This window comes from Pecten maximus, chromosome 8, assembly GCF_902652985.1.
Source record: "Pecten maximus chromosome 8, xPecMax1.1, whole genome shotgun sequence".
Lineage (NCBI taxonomy): Eukaryota > Metazoa > Mollusca > Bivalvia > Pectinida > Pectinidae > Pecten > Pecten maximus.
In genome coordinates this window covers 11807934-11835769 of record NC_047022.1, presented here as the reverse complement: position 1 = coordinate 11835769, position 27836 = coordinate 11807934, and the positions used below count along the sequence as shown (strand labels likewise).

The window sequence follows — 27836 nt, the reverse complement described above, 5'->3', positions numbered from 1 at the left end:
AGCTTAATCAAGCATAATTAAGCACAATTTCCAAAAAATAACATTTTTCAGCCCTTATAAGGTAGCAGTGTACAGTAAAAATGCCAAATTCTGAAAAATATGGCACATGCTTTAGATATGTAAACATTGCCAGTTAACCTTACATATAACCTCTAATAAAGTATATATATTTGAAATCTGTACAACATTTGCAATTTTAATAGAGCTCTGAAGGATAAGTAAACTGATATTTTCTGTGATTTTTAGAGCTGTGAATACCATGGTAACAGCTTAAAAAATTCTCAAAAATTGCAAAATATTATGATATTTGACCCAAAATGGCACAATTCTCTACACAATTTTTTTTCTGAAACCTATTTAAAATTAAATATCTCTATCCCAAAGACAGAATTAATCTTGTTTGGACATATGTTGTAAATTAAGTTTTTTCCGCTATCTTACCTTTTCTGTGGGCTTCCATTTTGCGCTGTAGGCGAAACTAAATTTCCTGTGTAAACACACGTTCGGAAAATCCGGATATTTAAAATCCGGAACCAATTTATTGATTTTTGTTTTAATAAATGTGAAGCCTGTATGTACTACTTCATACTGGATATACCAATTATAGTGTACATTTATTTTTTCATTTTTTATACATATCATAATACAGGAGTTATTTGCTTAACAAAAAAATTGCCCATGGCCAGGCTGTCTTACTGTGGTGTGCTACCTCATGAAATCCAGGTGAGCAATACAGGCCCTCTGGGCCTCTTGTTTATGTATAATGTTATTCATATACAATGTTGTTTATGTACATTGTTGTTATTTATATACATGTACAATGTTTTGTATGTATAATGTTGTTATTTATGTACAAATTGTTGTTTGTATGTACAATGCTGTTTATGTATAATGTTATGTTAGTTATGTTATTTCTGCACAATGTTTTCGTTTATGTACAATGTTGTTGTTTGCGACTACAGTGAAGAAGACATTGACTACACCGAGGACATGGCTGCCACGTTTATACAGGAGACTATCAAGCAGTGTGAAGGTGGCCGTCCCCAGAGGGGTCCTTATTTGGCCCAGTTAGAACTCATCAGGCAGATGAAGGAGAAAAACAGGTGGAAAACCGACCATACTGAAAGTGAACAATTTGGTAAGAGTCGATGATAAGTTCTTACACATCACAGCCTATTGAAGGGAGGTGTGGGTTGTGTACTGGTAACTCATTCACTTTCGCCTGTTCATGATCAGTTTTCTCCCACAGAAAGCTCTCCATCTGGGCCAACAAAAGGCATTGATATTAGGGATTTTCTTACCATGGATTCTGGGTTCGTTAAAAGGACCCATTCCCCTAAAGAAAATCTTGAGAAAATTCCTTTGCCACTGAAAATTCCCGAAAGAAAGGTTAATTTTTTGTCCATAGCGAAAGCGCCCAAGGCCATCATACCAGGGTCACTTAGTTATATATTGACTATGTAGCCATGGAAAGAGACATGGATTAGAGATAATTTCTTAAGGATTTGACAGTTACTACTGACATCAGTAGTGAAAACGATATTGTATGAATTCTAATGATTTTACAGATACACTGTACAGATACAGCATATTGATTAAATATTTACAGGGGATCCTCTATATAAATACAGCATATTGATTAAATATTTACAGGGATCCTCTATATAAATTCAGCATATTGATTAAATATTTACAGGGATCCTCTATATAAATACAGCATATTGATTAAATATTTACAGGGATCCTCTATATAAATACAGCATATTGATTAAATATTTACAGGGATCCTCTATATAAATACAGCATATTGATTAAATATTTCCAGGGGATCCTCTACAGCTAATCCTACGGTACTACGACTTATTTGGAGATAAACCATGTTGTTTTGAGGATATGAAAACATTTACTAAACTTCTCACAGAGGACAAAGAAACAAAGGTATAACTATACAGAAATGTTACATAATTATTAATTATTCATTTATAATCAGGACAAATTATCGTTTTGTATATGCAAAAGTAAGCACCTGATGTGCAATAAGATGTTCTTGTGCCAATCCAAAATCCCCAGTCTGTTGGTCAAAGGTCACAGGCAATTTATGTTTAATTTAACATTTTTATTAACTTCATTAACTAAAAACAATTTGTGCCGTTTCCTTAAAATAACTGGAACATAATTAACATATTTCCCTCATACTTGATAATTAGGTTAAAAAACCTTAAGTACTTTTACTGTATGTTATTTTGTGGAGTTATGGCCCCTTGATTAATGTAAAAAATGTTTCCTGCTGTTTCCATGCTATTGCTCTCATAAATATTACCAGATTATCATCAAACTTAGTAACAGGGTTATTGTTCTTTGATTTGACAGACTTTATCATTCTGTCGAGATATATTAATGACATGTTTACTCCTAACCTCAAAAACGGTTACCTACAATATGTCAGGAAAGCGGGGAATATAATTTCCATGAATTTACTTGTCTGGACTTGATATCTTATATAAACATTGCACAAACAGTACTTTTCAGTTGATATCCGTGGTAACAGAATCTGTTGACTTACCCAAAACAGGAGGAGTCCATAGGATATGCCTCAAGTGTAAGTTTTCTGCTAAACTTATGAATGTTTGTTGAAGTAAATTTCTCATATATGCTTGGAATTGATGGTTTGAAATGTTGAAATGGTTGAAAGTAGAAGATTATGCATAGTTTTCATTGAAAGGTTTTAGTACTTTCTTTAGTACCAATTTAAATAGCAATGGTGTCATAAACCTGTCTCTTTAATTGAACTTGAAACTGGATTCATGACTATAGTTTTTGAAGTTATTTTAAATATCTACAACACTTCAATATCTATAGTAGGCTGGACAAAAAGCAAATTTCATAAATAGGTCCCTTTTGTCCTTAGCTGTGCATGTTTAATTTGTAGACTGATAAAACAAAATGGCCGACAAGTGGCCATCTTGAAATCTGACTTTTTAAGTTTGATGATTAACAGAAAGGATCAGAAAAGTAGGAAAGATCTTACAGAAACAGATGCCGAAGTCCCTCTGGGATCTTGTTTCCTGAGTTGGCCAATATCAACTGTATATAGTTACACTCTATTTCATAGTTGCCTAGAAGCTTAAGTTATTGTCTTTTGTGTTGCCTGTAAAAAGCGACATGGTGTAACATTGTCATTTCTTGTTGTTAACATTGGTATTATTTAGTGGTTAACACTTTAATTCAGTCTTTGTTCTGATATTTTGCAAACACTTAGTAGTAGATTTTTCCCCCTTATTAAAATGGCCGACTTACACTTTGCTAGAATAAATACATTTCATTGGAATAAGTGTTTATTACATTGGGGCCGTGATGGCAGAGTGGTTAAGGTGTCCTGACACTTTATCACTAGCCCTCCACCTCTGGGTCCCGAGTTCGAGACCTATGTGGGTGGGTTGCCTGCAGGTACTGACCATAGGCTGGTGGTTTTTCCCAGGATACTCCATTTTCCTTCACCTCCAAAACCTGGCACATCCTTAAATGACTCTGGCTGTTAAAAGGACGTCAAACAAAATAAACCAAATAAACCAGACCAAATATAAACATTCTGTTCTATTATGTAATACAACTTGGTCATATTCACCCTCATTATTATGCGATATAAAATTCTCAAAAATCCTTCATTAATTTGTACCGCCAAGTGCTCTTGACAAAGCAAATTATTGAACTTGTTTTATAAATTCCATATATTATCAGATCTCTTAATTACTTGATGATTCTTTGAGTTTGAGACAAACTTAACAAAAAATAACCATGGCAAGGGAAAACCCAGGTCAGATGGTTCAGGGCCCAGTAGATTTCGTTTGTGGGCAAGTAAATATATATATGTGACTACTTGCTTGATAGGCAAGTGCAAAAAATTCTGATAATTTTTACCTTCTCCTTAGAGCAATTTAAGATACTACGAATTCACATTAATTGCCCACTATATTTCATCTTTGGGAAAGTACTGTTAAACCCAAACTTACCTGAAGAACTAGTAGTGATGTTGAAACCCTTTTTCCTTCTGTGCAATGACACAAAATTTTAACAGGGCAGGAGATGACAACAATCTCTATCGTTTATAGTCTTTGCGAAATTATTCTTAAACCCAAACTTACCCGAAGGACTAGTGATGCTGAACCTTTTTTCCTTCCGTGCAATGACACAAAATTTTAACAATGCTGGAGATGACAGCGATCTCTTATCATTTGCAGTTTAAAATACACCTGCAACATCATTCAAAATGTCTATCTAAGCAACAGTGATTTTCATGTTATAATCGATATGGCAGCAAGATGTATGATGGGCAAATGGCATGGGAACCGGTTGAGGTTCCCATGCTACATTTGCCCTCTTGCCCACCATACATCTTGCTGCCATCTCCACTATAACAACATTAAAACCACTGTTCAATACTTATATTTACATTGTCTTACCATTTTCGTCAACTCTGAAAAAAACTAAACACAAAAAAATCCCACCTTTTAAAATGTCACGTGACCCACTGGGTGTTATAGGCGTATGAAGGCAATTGCCTCTTAGCATTGTGTCAATGGGGAAATGTGGAGCAAATGTGAATATATAACTCTGAATGAATCCTGGATGTGATAACGTTTTATGGTTTGATAGGTAAAACAGATGCAGCGACACATCACACTACTACAGCTGATGTGATACATGGGGTACTACGACAAACAGTCGACAGAGGGAAGACTTATCTTGGTCAAGGAATACATATAGCGCTATCATCATTGTCTAAGCTATGGTCAGTTTTAAATCAATAACATTTAATGTATTAAAATCTTTTAGACTAAAAGAAAACTTTACAAAGTAAATACCTGTGTTTTCCACAAAACCTACTTATCCAGTATTAAATGAAAATAGCTGTTGATAATTTCCTTTAATTTCCTATTAGTTGTGTTGTATGTTTTGTGTAGGTAAAGAACTGTTAAGTACAGACCTACAGTACTGTGATAACTACCTCCTGCTAGCCGTGCTGCTGTTGCTGGATATCTGGAGGGAGTCTAGTAAGTCATCAATCTCCTCTGTAATCTTAGGAAAATATAACACAATGATCTCAAAATTATCATCACCCTATTGCCAAATACAAGGTCATTTTAATATTATTCAAAATTTTGCTATCAACACACACAAAAAAAAAAGTCACATTTGCTATATATAGAGCAACATAATTTTTCAAATACATATTATTAGGACTATATCTAACATCACATTTTTATCAAATAATATTGAAATTTGTTTTTGTTATTGTAGAAAACGACTCTCTAGTATGGCAGGCAATAGTGCAGTTAGAAAAAGGCATTAAAAACAGTCGGTCCAACTTCCATATGAAGTTGATCCTGATGCGCCTATATTGTATCATGGGTGAGTATGGATTTTAATGGGAGTAAAAAATTAAAAAAACAAATTATTTTGAATTTCTATATTATTCTCCCTAATATAAGAGATAAGATTCCTTCAAAAAGTATCTTCACTGCAGGTTTAAGTGATAAAATTCCTTAAAATAATAATCCCTTTTATATGAGGTATAAGTCCATTAAGACTAATCATGTTTTATAAAATTGTTCATAACCATGGCGCTCAAACCAGGAAATTTCCAACCTGTTAACCCCTGCTCTCATGCAAGTCGTCATAATCCTTTGCATTTAAAAATCTTCAATGGTCTAGAGACTGATACAAATACTCCTTCTACCCCAGAACTATAACCCAGTGGAATTGTCTCTCTAAGCCTTTTGTTTCTGTCAGCACTGTTGATACCTTCAAATCTGCCATCACAGTACCCTTTCTCGTACAAACTGAAGTCACTTCATTACTTTTATCATTTATCAAAAAAGTTTTACTTCAATCTTTTAACCAATGCCTAGTAACGAATAATCAGCATTATATTGATGGCCAACTGTTATGAAAAAGATGAAGAAAAAGAAGAAGAAAAAGGAGAAGGAAGATTCCTTAAAACGTTTTCCCCACTTAAATAAGGGGCTAGGTTCCAGGTTCCTTAAAATTGACCCCCCCCCCCCCCCCCCCCACTATTAGGTCTTAAGATTTCTGCATGGTGTCTAAGTTGTTGTATTAATCTACTTTTAGGGGCATATGGTCCTTGTCACACAGTGTACGAGTCCATGGAGGTGAAACATGTGATGAACGATACCCTCGGGTATGTAAGAAATAATGTCAGAGAATTATCAGTATAAATTAGCTGTCAATTCCAGCTTAACTATCCTAGCTTGAAATGCTCTCCATAGACTTTACGATTGAAATTTGGTAGTATCAGTTATGTGTCTTTGATAATAAAGTTTAATAAAGAAAAAAAATTGCCTGGGGAAAATGAAAAACTGACATGAAATGAGTGATCTATTTTGATTTAAACATGTATTGCTAGACCTGGCCCCAGTTTCATTCACTTCCTTAATTTTAGGAAATTTCTTAGTTTAAAAATATTTTAAAGGAAAGTAATATTAGATTAAGGGGAAAATTGTAGGTAAGCAACTTTTTGTAACTTCTGTTATGGTTTCCCATGGGATATTTTAAATTGTAGAATTTTCTTAATAGATTATTGATGGACTGTTGATGAAACCAGGATCTGTTATATTGTCGATTCTTTTAATTCGGAGACAAACTGCATTTTCTGAATGCAGGCAACTCTCAACAAATTTAAAGAGGGGTATCGTATTTAAGAGATCTGTATATTGATGTTGCCCTTGAGTAATGCTGCTTACCCATAAGAAACACCATGCTATCAGTCTCTACTCTCAATGAAGCTCAGGCTTGTCTTTAAGGCATTCAATATGTTGAAGTATAAATATCAAGAATTTGTATATTGCAGGCATACAATAGCCAACCATGTTGGACGCCTGGGACATTTTGTTGCAGCCTGTGCTATATACGGAACGATGCTGCGCTTTTTTGCAGTCAACCATAAAGAGGTAATGACACAAGGTTTTTACTGTATAGATCATAATACTAGTAGAAGATTCAAGTTTGCTGTTTTCAGGGTCATTAAAGATAGCGGGAAAAAAAATACCCAGTGAATGTTTATATACACTGGAATGTATAATATTAGTTGAAACCTGAAATTAATGTTCACAAATTGATTCCTGTTCCAAATAAACTACTGGGAAATTCTATTAATAGCTAAGTCATAAGTGACTAGGGGTCTAGTGCTGATATCACTTTTACTATTAATGAAAATTTGGTTTTCATTTGCTAAAATTCCATACCGTGCTACCCCAACAAAATTACTTGCTTGAAATTGTTCTTCAAATCTGAAGGTCAAAGGTCAAGATCTATCCATAAATTTAGATAATACCTTAATTCCCAAAAGTAATAGCCTCTTAAAAAAATAATGTTTAAATAATCATGTTATTTCGTTGTTGGTTGGGGAAGGGATTGAATGCATGTATTCCTTTTTTTTTTTTTTTTTTTTTTAAATTTTCAGTAAAACTAATGTAATTTGAATATTGTTGCAGACAGCTGAGTATTTGATAGCCTCCTACAAGTACGGTTCTTTCAGCAAGGTGAGCGATACTAATTCTCATGTTTGATACTGAATAACTTTTTTCTCTTTATAACATTTTGCAAGACATTGTTTTTTACTCGGGTATCTTAAGAATTGTACATGCCTAAAATTACATGGTATACCTGGTGCCTCTTAGTTTGAATGTTTGAAGTAATGGTAACACAATGTAAGGAAAATTGAATGATTAAAGGCTTCTTACTGTATTTATCATGAAATAAGCCCCCCTTCCCCTAGTGTAAAGAAGTTTAGTACTGTATTTATCCTCAAATAACACCCCCCCACCCCCACCCCCCTTGTATAAATGTTTAGTATTGTATTTATACTCAAATATTACCCCATCCCCTTGTGTAAAAGTTCAGTATTAAAGTTTGGGTAGGGCTTATATTAAATTGATGATTTTGCAAAAATGATAAGGTTATGGTAATTTTACAGCCAGTACATGGTTTATGTTGTTTGTAGAGTATATATAATTATATTGATGGTGAATTTGTTACAGATTCATGAATTTGTGATATTCCGCGAGCGATTACAGAAGTCTTTACAATATTCCTCTGCAATGACTGAGAGTATGCTGTTGGATTTGGTGCTAGAAACCTCTCAGTGAGTGGAAAATTGAATTATTCATAATGTATTTTAGAAATTGATTTGTTTTAATGAGTAAGGGTACACTTATACTTTAGATAACATCTTGAATGGTGGTAGACCAGTGTGTTTTGTCTGTATGTATATTTAACGCCATTTCCAATTATATTTGAATATTTTCTTCTCAGATTCAAACCTCTTATAATTATTTCTCTCTAGATAGCCTACCCACACAGGAAAGATTTTAAGGACCGACAAATTGTTTACATTTAAGAAAAATCAAACATCCCAAGGTATGCAGGAAAACCAAACTGAGGAACATCTATGAATATCTGTATTGGTTTTGACACTAAAGTGTTGTGAAGGCCAAACATCACCCAGCAAGCCTAGACTATCTAATTTTTTCTCTGTGCATTCTAAATAGGATATTTTTATTGTCATTTTCAGCCATTTAAGCACGGAACAGATGGTGATATATATGGAAATTGATCCAGAAAAAGGTAAATTGCTAGCATAAACTAATTGTTGTTAACGCTAAACTAACTTACGATAGAGAGATGTTGATAAAATTGATATGATGTTTAGGACGAATATCCTTGCGTGTTTACTATTTTGTTTTGACATATTATATGAGTCATCTTGGCAATGAGGAGTGTCACATATGAAAACGGGCTTGTGTCCCGCTATATACAACAACAAAATATCTTTATGTTTATTTATCTTTTTTTTATTTTGATGAAGTTGCATTGGTAAACTATGAATTTCTCGAAAAAATTATTATCAAAAGGAGGTGGTGCATAGGAGGGCTAAATCGGCCCACGGCGATTTTTTTCCTGGAAACATATTTTTGTCAAAAGCATAATATCTCCGATTATGTGGGAGGAATTAAGTTCCATTCCTCAATGTATATATTCTTTTTCTGGTGATTTCATTATTTCCCCATCAAACTGTATAAGAAGCTAAGGTTTTGACCACTAATTATTATAGACCACATTTTTATTTCCTATTTGTGAAACAAATTCACCCAATTTGTTTAAGGTTTAATTTTGTATATGAATTATCACGCTTTGTGACACTAAAATTGAATTTCAGCCTAATTTGATGTCTTCTTTGTGAAAATCATTGTTTTTAACTTTTCATTTAAAGTCCAATACCACAAAGTTATTAATGGAGTACTATCAAAATTTCCGGTTAGAAATAATCTATGGATATTCATAAACATTTAATGAAACAAATTTATTTTGTGAATTACTGGATATGCCAAGATTTTATTATGCAAAAATCTTTTGTTATCCAGTAATTTTTGATGATTTTTTTTGGATGTGTATTAAGATTGATATGCAAAGATGTTTTTTTAAAAGCAAAATTTGATAGTACTCAAACGATTATTACATTTTATCTACTAATTTTGTTAAAAAAGCTGTAATTTCACTTTCTATTATACAAATTCATACTAAACACACATGTTTTTATAAAATATAACATCACATGAGACTATCAATGCAATATAAAATTTATCAAGTACTTTTGTACGAGAAATATATTGAATTTAAAAAGGAGGGTACGCATTTTTTAAAGAAATCATGTTAGGTGGCGCTGTGTATACAGCATTTGCCTATTTTCGTTTTAGTGTCTAAAATGACATGTATTTGGTAAAAGTCTATCATAATATCATGCATAAAATAAGATTCGGCGGTGGGCCGCCATGCACCACCTCCTTTGGAATGTTGTTAAAATTGCTCTACATAAACTAATTGGAATATATTTGAAATACCAGATGTGGACCCAAAGCTCCCTCAATTATCTCTGAAAAGTATGTAAGTTAGAGTATACACATTGTTTTAACCTGGCATGAATTGCATTATACAGTCCTGAGGAAAATACCTTTGTAACTAATGAATATTTTTTTTTTTTTAATTCCAGAAAAAAATGGATATGATGATCTCTGTGATAATAGGGATTTCTCTGTCATGGAATTCTGGGAACCTCACTCACGGTATGTGACAATAGGGATTTCTTTGTCATGGAATCCTGGGAATTACACCCAATGTTATCAATTTTTCCTGGAATTTACCTTATCTGTATCTTTTCCTGTGTGAAAGCTCAGGCAAAAACTTTTGTTCAATTGTTTCTCTTTATAAGAATTAATATCAATTTGTTGTGCTAAAAACACATCCCTTTCTGGAGAATATGTCCATGCATGTTATCTGCTCTAGGTTAATTACTATTTATTATATACTGATAATACACTAGTCATGTATTTAAATTTTCGTTTCAGGTGTAGGCTTGAAGAGGCTAAACTACATTCTCGAAAGGAAGAGGTATGAATTTTTTTTCCAATCTGAAAAAACCTTTTATGGTTGTATTAGTTTCATAATTGAATTACAATGTTTATCAAGAAAGTTTTACTGTAATTATCCTGCAATAGTCCCGGGAACCAACATATCCTTGAATAGTAGCTCAGTTGGTTAGAATGCCAGTCATATTACCTCCAGTAAGTACCCAGGGTGCCTGCCTGTGTCACTTTATGTTTCTTTGGAAGCTGAGAAATGGACCTGCAATCTGTGGTGTCATTGTTGTATCCTTGGGCAAAACACTTGACCATAATTGCTCTGGATTGCATAGAACGGGCCTCTTGTATCTTCAGTGAAGTAGTTACCAACTACTGCGTACACCCCACAGCTGTTCATCGGGCAATAAACCCAGCAAATAAATTGTTAAAGAGGCTTACGGGCAGACGGACCGGTAAACGGCACATCTCCGATCACTAAATAAACTTCAGTACACGTTTCTATGTGACAAAATTAGAGGCTTTCCGACTTTATTTCTTGAAAACAATTACAGAATATGTATTTAAAAGACGTTTTAAAACTCAACCTGAGAGGGAAATGTATGGAATATAACGGCAAATCTTCTTTGTAAATCGCCGCTGCCTTTGAAGTTATCACTGTGCGGCACTGCATGTGCACGTGCTTGTTTCTTTGATGTGTCAATCAAATTAGACTCCACTTTATAGCGGGGACTTATTGCGGGTTGCGATTAAATAAATAATATTTAAAAAATGAGGTTTTAATATCACTTTTCAGCGTTTTATAAGGAAAATAAAATGAAAAACTCAACAATTCCAACAATCTGTCATGTGTAAAAAAATCTTTTTCTATTAGCCAATTTTTCTGATCTCTCTGCGGGCAAGCCTCTTTAAATAATGATAAACCTTGTGATTTTATGTCTCTTTTGGACTAGCTTTGACAAAAGACTTTCAATGCCTGTATTAGTATCTGAAAGTCACTCAAAATTTATGCCTGAAATGTTACAATTAAAAATGACGACACAGTTTGTCTGCATAACTTACTGGCCCCTTGTATTACAAAATACAATTTGTTTTGTACTCCAGATACTATGGTTAAAGGTGAGAAAGTTGACGTTACGGATCCTCACCGCCAGTGCGATGGTAGGCCAACAATGTGTCAAATCGGACAGTCATACCAACAACGGAATTAAAAATGACAAAAAACCTCCACACGAGGTCCTCACCGATCTCATGTCACAACTGTCCCAACACACAGATTCTTGTAAGGAGTTCTCCAACCCGTATCAGGTTTGTATCTCAGTTATATATACAAAATATTGGATCAAGAACAATCTGTACAATTTTATATACACAAATCTAAAAATAAAAGGCTTGAATTATATTCAGTATGGAGAATTCTTATTTAAATAGATTTTTCAAATCTTTTTTGCAATGTCTTTGTAGTGTTTGTAGCATGTGTTTTGATTCTGTTTCAGTACCCTGTCCACGTTCCATTCAGGACGCGATTGTGTTCATATCTCAGTGAACGTCACTGCGAAGCTTTCACAGATATGATCAGTAATGTGATGTATGTTCACCACCTACACGACAATGGCCTAGGTAAGACAATGTTATGTACATCCAACACGACAATGGCCTAGGTAAGACAATGTGATGTACATCCTCCACCTACACGACAATGGCCTAGGTAAGACAATGTGATGTACATCCTACACGACAATGGTCTAGGTAAGACAATGTGATGTACATCCTACACGACAATGGCCTAGGTAAGACAATGTGATGTACATCCTACACGACAATGGCCTAGGTAAGACAATGTGATGTACATCCTACACGACAATGGCCTAGGTAAGACAATGTGATGTACATCCTACACGACAATGGCCTAGGTAAGACAATGTGATGTACATCCTACACGACAATGGCCTAGGTAAGACAATATGATGTACATCCTACACGACAATGGCCTAGGTAAGACAATGTGATGTACATCCTACACGACAATGGCCTAGGTAAGACAATGTGATGTACATCCTACACCTACACGACAATGGCCTAGGTAAGACAATGTGATGTACATCCTACACGACAATGGCCTAGGTAAGACAATGTGATGTACATCCTATACGACAATGGCCTAGGTAAGACAATGTGATGTACATCCTACACGACAATGGCCTAGGTAAGACAATGTGATGTACATCCTCCACCTACACGACAATGGCCTAGGTAAGACAATGTGATGTACATCCTACATGACAATGACCTAGGTAAGACAATGTGATGTACATCCTACACCTACACGACAATGGCCTAGGTAAGACAATGTGATGTACATCCTACACGACAATGGCCTAGGTAAGACGATGTGATGTACATCCTCCACCTACACGACAATGGCCTAGGTAAGACGATGTGATGTACATCCTCCACCTACACGACAATGGCCTAGGTAAGACAATGTGATGTACATCCTACACGACAATGGCCTAGGTAAGACAATGTGATGTACATCCTACACGACAATGGCCTAGGTAAGACAATGTGATGTACATCCTACACGACAATGGCCTAGGTAAGACAATGTGATGTACATCCTCCACCTACACGACAATGGCCTAGGTAAGACAATGTGATGTACATCCTACACGACAATGGCCTAGGTAAGACAATGTGATGTACATCCTACACGACAATGGCCTAGGTAAGACATTGTGATGTACATCCTACACGACAATGGCCTAGGTAAGACAATGTGATGTACATCCTACACGACAATGGCCTAGGTAAGACAATGTGATGTACATCCTCCACCTACACGACAATGGCCTAGGTAAGACAATGTGATGTACATCCTACACGACAATGGCCTAGGTAAGACAATGTGATGTACATCCTACACGACAATGGCCTAGGTAAGACAATGTGATGTACATCCTACACGACAATGGCCTAGGTAAGACAATGTGATGTACATCCTACACGACAATGGCCTAGGTAAGACAATGTGATGTACATCCTACACGACAATGGCCTAGGTAAGACAATGTGATGTACATCCTACACGACAATGGCCTAGGTAAGACAATGTGATGTACATCCTACACGACAATGGCCTAGGTAAGACAATGTGATGTACATCCTACACGACAATGGCCTAGGTAAGACAATGTGATGTACATCCTACACGACAATGGCCTAGGTAAGACAATGTGATGTACATCCTACACCTACACGACAATGGTCTAGGTAAGACAATGTGATGAACATCCTACACGACAATGGACTAGGTAAGACAATGTGATGTACATCCTCCACCTACACGACAATGGCCTAGGTAAGACAATGTGATGTACATCCTACACGACAATGGCCTAGGTAAGACAATGTGATGTACATCCTCCACCTACACGACAATGGCCTAGGTAAGACAATGTGATGTACATCCTACATGACAATGGCCTAGGTAAGACAGTGTGATGTACATCCTACATGACAATGGCCTAGGTAAGACAATGTGATGTACATCCTCCACGACAATGGCCTAGGTAAGACAATGTTATGTACATCCAACACGACAATGGCCTAGGTAAGACAATGTGATGTACATCCTACACCACAATGGCCTAGGTAAGACAATGTGGTGTACATCCTACACGACAATGGCCTAGGTAAGACAATGTGATGTACATCCTACACGACAATGGCCTAGGTAAGACAATGTGATGTACATCCTACACCTACACGACAATGGCCTAGGTAAGACAATGTGATGTACATCCTACACAACAATGGCCTAGGTAAGACAATGTGATGTACATCCTACATGACAATGGCCTAGGTAAGACAATGTGATGTACATCCTACACGACAATGGCCTAGGTAAGACAATGTGATGTACATCCTATACGACAATGGCCTAGGTAAGACAATGTGATGTACATCCTACACGACAATGGCCTAGGTAAGACAATGTGATGTACATCCTACATGACAATGGCCTAGGTAAGACAATGTGATGTACATCCTACACGACAATGGTCTAGGTAAGACAATGTGATGTACATCCTACACGACAATGGCCTAGGTAAGACAATGTAATGTACATCCTACACCTACACGACAATGGCCTAGGTAAGACAATGTGATGTACATCCTACATGACAATGGCCTAGGTAAGACAATGTGATGTACATCCTACACAACAATGGCCTAGGTAAGACAATGTGATGTACATCCTCCACCTACAAGACAATGGCCTAGGTAAGACAATGTGATGTACATCCTACACGACAATGGCCTAGGTAAGACAATGTGATGTACATCCTACACAACAATGGCCTAGGTAAGACAATGTGATGTACATCCTCCACCTACACGACAATGGCCTAGGTAAGACAATGTGATGTACATCCTACATGACAATGGCCTAGGTAAGACAATGTGATGTACATCCTCCACCTACACGACAATGGCCTAGGTAAGACAATGTGATGTACATTCTCCACCTACAAGACAATGGCCTAGGTAAGACAATGTGATGTACATCCTACACGACAATGGCCTAGGTAAGACAATGTGATGTACATCCTACACGACAATGGCCTAGGTAAGACAATGTGATGTACATCCTACACGACAATGGCCTAGGTAAGACAATGTGATGTACATCCTACACGACAATGGCCTAGGTAAGACAATGTGATGTACATCCTACACGACAATGGCCTAGGTAAGACAATGTGATGTACATTCTCCACCTACAAGACAATGGCCTAGGTAAGACAATGTGATGTACATCCTACACGACAATGGCCTAGGTAAGACAATGTGATGTACATCCTACACGACAATGGCCTAGGTAAAACAATGTGATGTACATCCTCCACCTACACGACAATGGCCTAGGTAAGACAATTAATGTCAGGATGCCTTTCGCACCTGCCGTTATAGTCGTGGTGGGTAAATTTTGTAAGTCACACTTTTGTTTTCGGCTAACCACTTCTCTTTTCTGTAATACAAATGATATACATTCGCAGCCTAATAAAGTTCGTATTTTGAAAGCAATTATTGACACGCTTTAACTGATGGTTCCCGTGTTAACTGCAATTATTTAAAATGAAATATAAATGTTTGGTGTTCTAAACTATTTTAGATTATAGATATAGACATTTTCCTCACCAGTATAATGCAATTTTGTTGGCGTAGGATTACGTAGATCTGTTTTGATCCTGTCTTGAAAATGAAAGTAAAAAAATCAGTTTGATTGCCTTGAAATTTAAATGCGTTCACAGAGAAACTATCCACATGTCATAGACTCATATGGTCATTCTGAGTTCATGTGCAGGAACATTTCATAAAACCAACCATGTTTATGTAGTCAAATGTTAACAATTCTATAAATAGCTTTGCAGCAAACCACTTCAGCTGTCATGTGACTAATCATGTGATCATCATGATCACTAATCGGCCAAAATGGCGGTTATGTCCACTGTAAGCGACCGTTCGCAGTTTCATATTTATTTTATGTCGCTTGAATACGCAAGAAATATCAACAGGAATTGAAGACAACTTGTAACAAACTACATTGCTGTTTTTCATGAGGATTTTATTAAATAAGATTATTATTTGTTGATTTGAAAAGAATCTCACAATTGTGATCCATGACTGATGTACTGGCATCTTGTTTGTCGAAACTGTAGGCATATATAAACTTGGCTCGTCGGACAGCTTGACCGACAGCACGACCGCAGTTTTCTATCCGAGGTTAAAATATTTGCAATTTCGATGTTACTAGGGGTCATAAAATAGATGTTCGCTAGGCCTAATTATCATCTTATACATGAAGTATAACATAAAAATTTGAGCTGTGTACATCTTGGATTTTATCTCTAGTTGTACATGTACATGTAAGTGTTAATAGACCGATTTGTCCTTCAGTTGATTTTTTCAAAGTTCAAAAGTTCAAAGTTTACAAGCAGCTTTACCGATTCAGAAGTATAACAATGATCTTCCACAAGCATTAAAGAAATAGGGAAAGAACTATACTCAGCTATTGGAAAGTTGTCAGCAGATAAATATATTATAAGTTTAAGTTTACAAGTTCAAAGTTTACAAGCAGCTTTACCGATTCAGAAGTATAACAATAATCTTCCACGAGCATTAAAGAAATAGGGAAAGAACTATACTCAGCTATTGGAAAGTTGTCAGCAGATAAATATATTATACATGTTTTCTTGAATTTTTACAGAATAGGAATAACCAGATTAAGACATTTCATCTGATACAAATGTAGCTGTCTGACTATTAAATACAATTTTAAATTTCTTATTTTATGACCTCGGACCCTGACATTTCTCAGGGCCTTTGGCCCTTTGATTTTATATAAATTGTCCACATATACTGGACAATGTAATGGTCCTGTAAAGAAAATGGACACGCTCTACAGCCACTGTCCCCGTCCCATCAGTCTGACCAGATATTACTGTTAGTGAAAATCTATAGTGATTGCTTCATCTCCACCTAGGTAGTGAAAATCTATAGTGATTGCTTCATCTCCACCTAGGTGTTTTGTGTTTCTCATGGAGGCTGAGATCACCTACCGTCCCACGCTAATGTTTAGTGAGGTAGCATCCAGCTACTACAAAAACACTCTGCCTCAGAATGATCCTTGCTGTTCCAGGGCAATGAATCCTCAGAATGATCCTTGCTGTTCACGGGGCAATGAATCCTTGGAATGATCCTTACTGTTCACGGGGCAATGAATCCTCAGAATGATCCTTGCTGTTCATGGGGCAATGAATCCTCAGAATGATCCTTGCTGTTCATGGGGCAATGAATCTACAAAAGAATTGTGTGCAAAACATATCATACATTGTGGAAATTTTCTTCTGATTATTACTAGTGGTCATGAAAATGTACTATATGTTGTTTCAGATACAATAGACAACGAAAAAGAAGAAAAATTTAGAGCATCTGTACCAGATTTAATTAGTGGTAAGTATCATATACATGTATTCATATTTAATTAGTGGTAAGTATCGTATACATGTATTCATATTTAATTAGTGGTAAGTATCATATACATGTATTCATATTTAATTAGTGGTAAGTATCATATACATGTATTCATATTTAATTAGTGGTAAGTATCATATACATGTATTCATATATTGTATTCTGTACTAAAAATTAACTTTAATTTGCAAATAGCTCAAAATCTATTTAACTTTTAATTACCAAAAAGCTGGTTTAAGTATTCCGATTGGGTAATCATAACGTTCCTTTCATAATTAAAAAGAAAGAGTATGGTGGCATTAATTTAACAATTTTGTAGATTTTTTTTTTTTTTTTGCATAGGTTTAATATCCAAGCACAAAGGTAGTGTGGTGACAGATGGAGAAAACCGTATCAACACAAGTATTCTGGAAAACTTAGTCCTTATAGCTGAGGTAGGTCATTACCGGCCATTATAGCACGAGGTTTCATCTAATCCGAATGTTTCTGTTATTAGTTAGCCTTCTAAAAATCTGATATTGGCCAAATATCTTGTGAAAAGGGAGGAAAAAGGCAGACCGGTGCTTTGTCGTATGTTTTCAACAATTGAACATCAATTGTTTTTAAATGAACGTTAATGTTCGTTTATTATTATCCAAAGTAGAATTGCTGTGTATGCCCATATTTGGTGACTTTTTCACCATGCACCACCTACATCCGTTTTCAATTCAATATGGCTGACTTTAAAACATTCGCTTCAAATCACTTAGCGATAGATTCACACAGAAGTCCATAATTTTACTCAAACTAATGAACTATATTCGGAAGATCGTTTTGCAGATATATGAGCGTATGAAATTTATATCCATGATGAATGTGAATGCTTAATGAAGTAAAATTGTGAGAATCAGCTAGAGGTCAACGATGAACTTTGTACAGTGTATTCATATGCGCAGCGCCAGATGTTTACATTTTCGTCCTTGTGTGCATTAGAACTGGCTGTTTACAATTTCCTTCCAGCCTCCGTGTTTTGATTCAGCATAACTGACCATACAGACATAAATATCACCCTTAAACCGATCAATCCATTTTATGATCCAACTCTTAAGTCGGAGATTTACTTTATCCTGATATTTCCACACAAGATCAGAGACAAATCAAAGATGCCATCTTAGTCTAATAAATTAGCTATCAAGTACTGTTGTGTAGAGTTGATGAAGAAAATGAGTTTTTCCAATAACTGAATTGTGAAACTACATGTATGTATTAACCTAAACTATTTTGAGAAGATCTGGATATAACACATATAAAGTCAATTCTTATTCTCAGAAAGTTATTTAAAAAAATGAATCCCTCTTTCTGCCAGTTTTCGTCTTTCAATTTTAATATTCTTACCATCTGATTCCTTGGAATATGTCATGACAAAACGGTAGGCTGGTGGATAGCATTTTGATTTGGACTAGAAAAACTGACCACCTCGCTCAAGGTTAATAATGTCTTTTTAAGATTATGGACCAATTTCACCTGATCCTGTTAGATTCGCTATTATCCCTTTCACCTTTATCAAAGAAATCACAAACATACATGGTTGTATTGGAATTTTCATACCAGTCAACATGTATCATCTGCGAGGTTTATGACATGATTGAATTACGAAATATTCTCTCTTGTTTTAGACCTTCTCCCATGATACGGTTCTCGTCGGAGTTTGTCATCGGATCCTCAAGCCTTTAAAGAGTCAGTGGAACAAAAAGAGTAAAAAGAGAAAAGGAGCGCCCTTGGAGGCTGTAAGTATTCCTAGTGTTTTCAGGTAAAAATGGTGATGCTGGGTTCATTTTAGAACAAGCATTATAAATTTTCAAGTAACCGATTTTGTAATTCCGTAAATAAAGAATTGTTTGTGCCTTTACTTAAAAATTAACTTGCTATCAATTTGTAATTTTGATCAAATTTGAAAATGAAGTGCATTCAAAGATTAATTCATTGACAATATGAATAATAGAAAATAAATTATAAAACTTTAGTTATTAATTAGTCACATATCTTTGAGCGCCAAAAATTTTGTACTAACAGAATATTTTCATTTCCATGGCAAAAAAGTATGTGTTTTAAAGTGCTGTAAATATCGTAAAACATGGCTTTTATGGCATCGTAATTGTAGTCATGGCGATGACAATGCTTCACTGTCAAATGGCTGTCAATCTAAAGGATCATGTTGATGGAAACGAATGACTTACCTTGTAAGCAATTAACTTCATCGCTATGGTATTTATGGTCATTATAAATGCCGCCAATGCAGACAAACAACATATTGCACTAGCTCACAATATGATACCTGTCTGTTCAGCCCTGTCGCATATATTACCACTATAAATAGCTGGCCAGATCTCATCCTCACTAGCCATCGCCCCATAACTTTGTATTCACCCTTGGCAGTTTGAGCTTGGTTTTCATAGTTCCTTTCCCTGCCACCTAGTGGAGATGTATCACTCTTTACCAGTAAAACTGAACAAATCTTGTGTCAGCACTGGCTGCCTATGTATTTCCAGTGGTTGTCATTGACATCAACTGTAAACAAATCAAATGCAGGAAATATTTCCGCAAATATTATTCCTCTTTTGTCTCTTAACAAATAAGTGTGACATAGTCGACAAGATGACTGTACTGGCACTGCCATTACTGTTTAAACTCATGAGGACTTGGCCCATATTTCCAACCCATGGTCAATATACATAAAGAAGGTATGATGCATGAAATGAGCTACACCAAGCTATCAGGGACATGGATCCAGTGTTTCTGACCCTTGACCTAAGCAAGCTCAACCTTACACAAAGTCTATGTGAAAATGAGGTTCGTACAGGATGAGATTTTACTTTGGTACATGAATTTCAAAACATGTTTTGTTGATAGGTTAGTTGAAATAACATTTCACTAGGTATAAATTATTTGTGAATAGTGTTCTGATTGTTCCCTTTAAACAATTTCCATTGAACTTTTTGGCCCAGAGTCTTGGTATGTGACTTTTCTCTGCATTTCAGACTTGCCTCAATAAAGCTATTTCTCAGTAGGAATCATTTTTAGTCCCCTACTGGTGAAACCAGGGGATACTATAGTTTTCCTCCATGTCTGTCTGTTTGTCACTCTGTCTGTCTGTCTGTCTGTCTGTCAGTCAGTCCATCCATTCAGTTTTCCTCACTTTTCTCAGCCATGCTTCAAGTTATGTTGGTTAAAGTTTGTATGTAACATCGGTATGAGAAGCTACATATCAAGATCAAGTTTCAGGGTTTTTGGGTCAATGTCACTTACTATTTATACTCCCTGAAAGAAGTTCGCGGCGGTTACTGGAATCTGCCTGTCTGTCCGTCTTTTGTCCCATAATCTTGTGCTGACAACTCCTACTAAAGTACTGTTCCGATTTCAACAAAACTTTGCATGTATAATCAGTACAACATGTAGCTGTGCATCCCGACTTTGTTTTACGATATTGCATTTTTCAAAACGGCTGCCGACTTATTATTGGTTGAGGCTTCTCCAGACAGTACAAAAGAGATTTTAACCAAACTTGGCATGAAATTATGCCCAACTAAGATAAAAGTCATTTGTTACCAAACCGATGTACAATTGCAGTATTGGATGGTGTATGTCATGTATATTTATAAATTGGATCTGGTTTTGGATCGATTGGTGTCTTAATATTGTTGTTCATAAAATGTAATAACTGACTGGATTAGATATAACTACACTCACCAATAGCCTACTCAGCTGTAGACACCCATGGGGGGTATTAATTATCCCTTGGGATACAACTGTAGGTTTAGCAGGGGCCGGTAAGAGACATTTATTGCTTTAGCTTGTTAATTCTTTCCTCTGACGACTTTCTTTTCTTTAAAAAAGTTAAAATACTTAAATACTTACAAACAGCATTATAACTTTATTAAGTTAGTAACTAACATTTTTTTTATTTCAATTTGACAGGAAGACAGTGCTATTGAAAAAGAGATGTGGTGTAAGGTTGAAAACAGCTACCAGGTGTCGGCACGAGAAGTCACAGAATTTCTCCGCAACAAAATGCAGTACCTGGGCACACTACGACTGTGATATGCATAATATAATATAAACTTGATGTGTGTGTTTGTATACAGACACAAGGACAATCAGACTAACGCCAGTATACTGCCAACTGTTCCATAGATACATTGTCAGATTTCAGCTGGGCTATTTTACCCTTGTAGTACAGATAACTGACGGTGTTTGTGGCCCCACTGTTTTATAGGGGTCACGCATAGTGTTACCAATGTCTGTCTGTCCCATCTCATCATGTGGCATCCCGTCCCATCCCGTTCCGAATCAGTGACATATCTTGAGAAACCTGGAACAGATTGGGGTTCATCTATTCTTTACACCATTGTGTCATAACATCTAACTCTACACCTGGTCACATTCTGGTGGTCAAGGTTAAAGGGTCAAAGGTCATCTTTGACCCTCGCCTGCACGGAGTGCATTGTTGCATAAGAGCATGAGCATTTATGTTTTAAAAACATTTTCTAGTTTTTGGTATATGTACTGCCATCGTCAACATTCTACCATATAAAGTAATATAAAACTATGTGAAGAATTCCTTCTGATCTCTATATTATTTCAATCCTTGGTGATAAGGAGTAACCCTTTTATCGTGTTTGTGTGCCTGTCAACCAATTATTAGTCTGTTATCATTGTGGAAAATGTGAATGGGTTATGAATAAATGCATTTATATCCGGGATATTAAAGAAAAAAGATTCTGATTTCAATTGTTACCAATATTTTTTTTAATGCAATTAGATCTTCATCATTTAAACTATATCTCCCCCCAACTCATATAAAGCAATATCATAGATACAAATATTCAGATGATGTTTGGTATTCTAGGAATGTGCCTAACAACTGCTACAGTTAACATGTTGAAGATGTTTCACTGCCAACAGCTTAAACACTGAAGCACCGACATACACGGTACCAAAATAATTTAGATTTCTAATTATAATTAACACACACAAAAAAATGAAAGATCTCCTATAAGACTGATACTTGCATTACAAATATTGGGGCTAGGCACAATTAAACATTTTTCTGGACCAAATTAAAAATGATTATTCATTTGAACTTTAAAGAATACAATAAGCTAAACCTTTTATAGGGAGGCAATAGCATAAAGGATGAAAATAAACAGCATTCTGCTCCTGCTTTCAATCGATAATTTTTGTCAGAGATGAAGCATCATTTAATGTAGATTTAAATGATAAATATTCTTTTCGACCAGATTCTTTTGTTCAAATGTTCATGACGTATGGAGCTAAATGGCTTGAGGCAGAATGTATATAAACCATACAAAATGTCAATTCAGTACACCATGTAAAATACTGTTACAGTTTTCAAAATGATACGGAAAGATGATGCTTAAAGGAGAATTAAGATAAAGAAACAATAATTTTACCAACAGTACTATATAGCTATTGTCAGGGCTATTCCATTGAAATATCTAACTGACCCCAGGACTCCACATTACATCACTTCTATCAATGGTTGGATTGCCTTCCTATTACTTCTATGTAATTTTTAAAATAAATTCTATAGGTGGTACCGTAACCCCTTAACCAAACCTAAAGTGGGGTAGATGTTTTATTGGAAAAGCCCTTATTGGTATTTATTAGGTATATTGGTGTAACAGATTGTTGTCTGTTTTTGCCGACAGTGCTTTGTATTTTAGAGTATTGAACAAGTACTGTTACCATAATATATATTAGAGTATTTATGTATTAACTTTATAGTACTGTGTAAAAATGTCCAGTTAGTAACTGACAGTGCTTTTTTATTACATTTATAAACATGGACGGTGTTATATTACATTTATAAACAAGGATTATCGTCTGTGGATATTAGTATAGGTGACATTCTTCTGTGGACACCGTTAAAGTAACTACATCGCTGACAACTACCTTTTTCATGAAAATACATAAATGGCTCCCATGGTAAGAAAATATATCCAATTGACGAAATAAAAACAAAAATGAAGATGGCGTCCTTGAAAAAAATGATCGCCTAGATATCAAGCTGAAAGTAACGTAACTGATAAAGAGGGCAGGAGGAGCATATGGTATTTACATATCAATGTTTTGTAAAATCACAACAGCCTATTCTTGATTTCAGTTGATCATAATAACTCTTTTTCGATGATGTGGTATCTTTATTTTGACATTAAAGGGCTGTAGTGGCCCAGAGGTTAAGGTATTCGACACTTTATCACTAGCCGTCAACCTCTGGGTTGCGAGGTCGAAACCTACGGCAGGTAGTTGCCAGGTACTGACTGTAGGCCAATGTCCCCCCCCACCCGAATACTCCGGCTTTCCTCCACTTCCAAAACCTGACAATTCCTTAACTACTTACCCTGGCTTTTAATAGAACGTTCAACAAAAACAAAAAACACAAACAAATCTTTAGAAATATAAAGTGATGAAAAAAAGTACCCACAATGTTTTCGGTTCCACTGTGAGAGAACAGTTTGATATCTACTGTTTAGACAATAATATTGATCACTGGATTGTGAAAAATGATTCTAAATTAGTTTTTTGGCAAATGGTTTATTATCAATTTCTGAAGCATCGATGCAGCTACATGTAGATTGTGTAGAAGGCCAGGTACAGGTCATCTTAACCTTGTTTGACCTTGAGTTAGGGTTTAAAGAACAGCCAGCCTCCTGGAGTACCTTGGTAATTTCACCTTTATTTTAAACAATGAATCTACATATCATCCTGTGTTTGGTTGAGCATATCAGGTGTGAGATGTGTACACATCTGGTTTGGTAAAATGCTGAAGTGGACTAAAAAAAGTTTTTAAAATGATCTGGATTATGCATATCAATAGGTCATGGCATAAGTCTTAATACCTTTAGTGTCACAACATATAATCATGAGTTGATGTCCATGCCAATACATCTTATAGGGTAAATTCTTATTAACTGTTCTTGGTTTTTATTATTCTGTTATAGGAGTACTGGGGTTTGTTTGTTTGTCCGTCCCTCAGAGGTTTGAACCAGTGGATTTAGGACATAAAGATAAGAAATGATGATTGTCTTTGTGATGTATTTGAAGGCTAGTGTAGTTGGTAACTAGTGCTGTGACAATAACCAGAAGCATCTACTACTAAAAGCATGTTCCAAGGATTGGTGTGATTTGATATTAAATACGTTTTGCTCAAATTTAATTTTTTTTATTTGAGCTGGACACTGTGACTGTCATAACTTGTATTCTATGACTGTCATGAATATGGAAATTGTATGCTATGACTGTCATGAATATGGATATTGTATGTTATGACTGTCATGAATATGTAAATCGTATTTTATGACTCATGAATATGGAAGTTGTATTCTATGACTGTTATGAATATGTAAATTGTATGCTACGACTCATGAATATGTAAATTGTATTTTATGACTATCATGAATATGGAAATTGTATGCTATGACTGTCATGAATATGGAAATTGTATTTCATGACTGTCATATGAAAATAGAAATTGTATGTTCTCTGTTCTAAAACTAAGGGTCATTGTCTGCTCGTATTTAAATGTCTTGTAGATCTCTGCAAACAAGGATTTTGTAATTACTTTACAAATGCATGTTTCTAATCCAGAGTGTTTGATTGTAGGAGGAAAATAAGTATAGTATATCGATACAAAAGAATTTACATGTATATCCTGTTACATTAATTTTGAGGAAAAAACTATGTATGAAAATGTCTCTAAACTGTGATATTCCATTTTTCCATATATTATTCTGTGAAATTTTGATGATTCTTTAATTTTCAGATACTTGGATATAGAACATGTATCTGTACATGTTAAAGCTATGCCATTGGGTTGTTACATATGTCTGGGTTTTGTAATTTGATGTTGTGTGTGCATAACAAGAAATCATGCATAAGTTATACCAGATTTGTGTTTTTGGAATTTCAAGAAATATTTTCCCTCCAACTTCTTCAGAAGAAATTGTCAAAATGAATTTTTAGAACTTACCAAGTTTGTTCACATGAATGACCATGACCTACTTTTGATATAACAAGGGTCAAAAGAAAATAAATGATTCATATTCTCAATTTGTTAAAAATTCTCCATCAGTATATATACTATGTATTCAGTATGTATCACAGCTGTTAAAAAGAAACTTTGGCTTACTAAATACAATTCCATAGCTCAAGTTCTAATTCTTTGGAGGTGCAATAGTATTTGACCTGAAGCATTGGGGTTTTAGAGTATAGAGATGTGTAAAAATAAATCACATTTTAAATTTGAAATTGACCTAATTCCTATAAAGTTAAGATAAATCAAAATTGAAAATTATTATAGGTATGTACAGTAAAGTAACTAATTTAATTTTCAAAATTAATTTTATGAAAAAATCCGCAAATGGCGCGAAAAATGTAACGTCACAATACGGTCATTAACGTTGCATATTGATTTTGAAAAGAATCCATTATCAGATCAGTTAGATTGTAAAACATAAAACATGTTTTGATTTAAAAAATCAATTTTAAAAATTAGTTATGAGCATTGATGTTAATTGTTTTCTAGTTTATAGGGGTATGAAAACAAAATCTGTTTGAAACTTTTGTAAAAAAATCCGCTACGTGTATTCATACAGTTTGCAAAACAAAAAAATTATACCCCAGTGAAACTAATAAGATTGACAACAATGCTTAAATAAATGTAAATTATACAAACATATAGTCATAATTCAAAATATACAGGAAATGAAAACATCGAAAAAATTGGTGAGCAGAGTTGCTTAACTCTTGGTTGATGAACAGAAATGTTCATCTTTTTAAGAAGGTTAGTAGGGATGCATATTTATTGGGTGATGAACACGACAGAAACTTAAATTTTTTTTTTTAATGTTAAGCAAAATGTTCATCTTACATAGCAATTAGCTGCAGTGTGAATCTAGTTCAGCTGGAAATACAGAAATTTGCCTATGGGGGCTGTACATACAAAATACATAACATGTGTATGTCAGGTTTCACTGTAACTTAGGTGGTTTTATCATCACAATGAATTCAATAGGTAAAAATGAAATACAAAATCATTTGTGAACATTTAATTTATTCCTCTCTGCTGCAATAAATTTGTTTTGAAATCCAGTCATTCAAGGCATTTGCAAAATGGGAAATGATGTTTTATAACTTATAACTCTTTGATGAGTTTAAGATGATTTCAAGGCAGATTGTTGTTCATGTTTATAAACCATTAAAACTGCCTGTTGTAGTTTGTTCTGAACCATTGAAGATGACAAAAGTTCATGGATATTGATCCTTATATTTGGTTTCGTATGTATGGCGAGCGGAATGTTGGTGTGTACTTGTACCTTTTTATATATATATATATATATTAAATTTGTAAGTATTGTTTGTACAGATCGGATTGTATTATGGATAAAAACCATTCAACACTAGTCTGTATTCTCTTGGAAATTCTAGTGTGCATGAAGAATAAACTTGCTTTTAAGAAAATATTTCTGCAGACTTGTCAATGTATTTGTAATAAGTAACCAATATCTACAGACCCAACAGTGAGTAAAGGTTAAGGTCTCACATTTCTAATGGCAATGCAACCAATGAGCTGCTGTTTCACTGGGAAATAAGCCCCCAAAGAAAATCTGTTTGTTAGGTTAGTAGCTATTTTTCTGACTAATTGGAGTATGAAGATACAAAAAGGTGAGGTCTTAAGATTTGAAGATCAAGAATATAGACTGCCATTAAAACAAGAATGACATCGGATTGCAGATAAAAAATCGTTAGTAATACTCTTTGACTGCGATATATCTACACCTTTTGATAATTTGTTTGTATAATAATACAAGCAATCTTCAAATGGGAGATCAACATTATGACTTCACATGTAGTCGCTATTACATTGTCATCGTGGAAATCTGATAGGAATTTTTATTCTATCCAAACAGCCTTGTTGTAAAACCTGCGACGTTAAAAAGGTTCATATTCTGTCGTTTTATTCTGTTTATTTTAAATTTAAAAGGACCATATTGTTAAAAAACGCTGAGAAAAGGATATAAAATGTTATATTTTCTACTAGTGTGTTACAAAACTAACACTTTCTATTATATTGAGTATTGATATATATATCTTATTATTCATATTATTTTTAATATTCATATTTTTCATAGGCCGGACTCTATAGTTTCTGAGGTTGAAATCTAAGGTAATAGTCCTTTTAACATAACAGCATTAATATCAAATAATCTTAAAACAGTAATGTTATTAAATGTTTTCATTAATATTGCTTATAACAAGCATTTTCATCATAGCTTAAAAATGGCGTCGCTGTTTGTAACGTCG

At 34.9% G+C, this 27836-nt stretch overlaps 1 pseudogene; it reads left to right on the top strand.

Moving 5' to 3' along the window:
- The window catches only part of LOC117332119, a 42562-nt pseudogene extending 15565 nt beyond the window's left edge, over nucleotides 1-26997 (top strand).
- The last annotated feature ends 839 nt before the right edge of the window (nucleotides 26998-27836 follow it).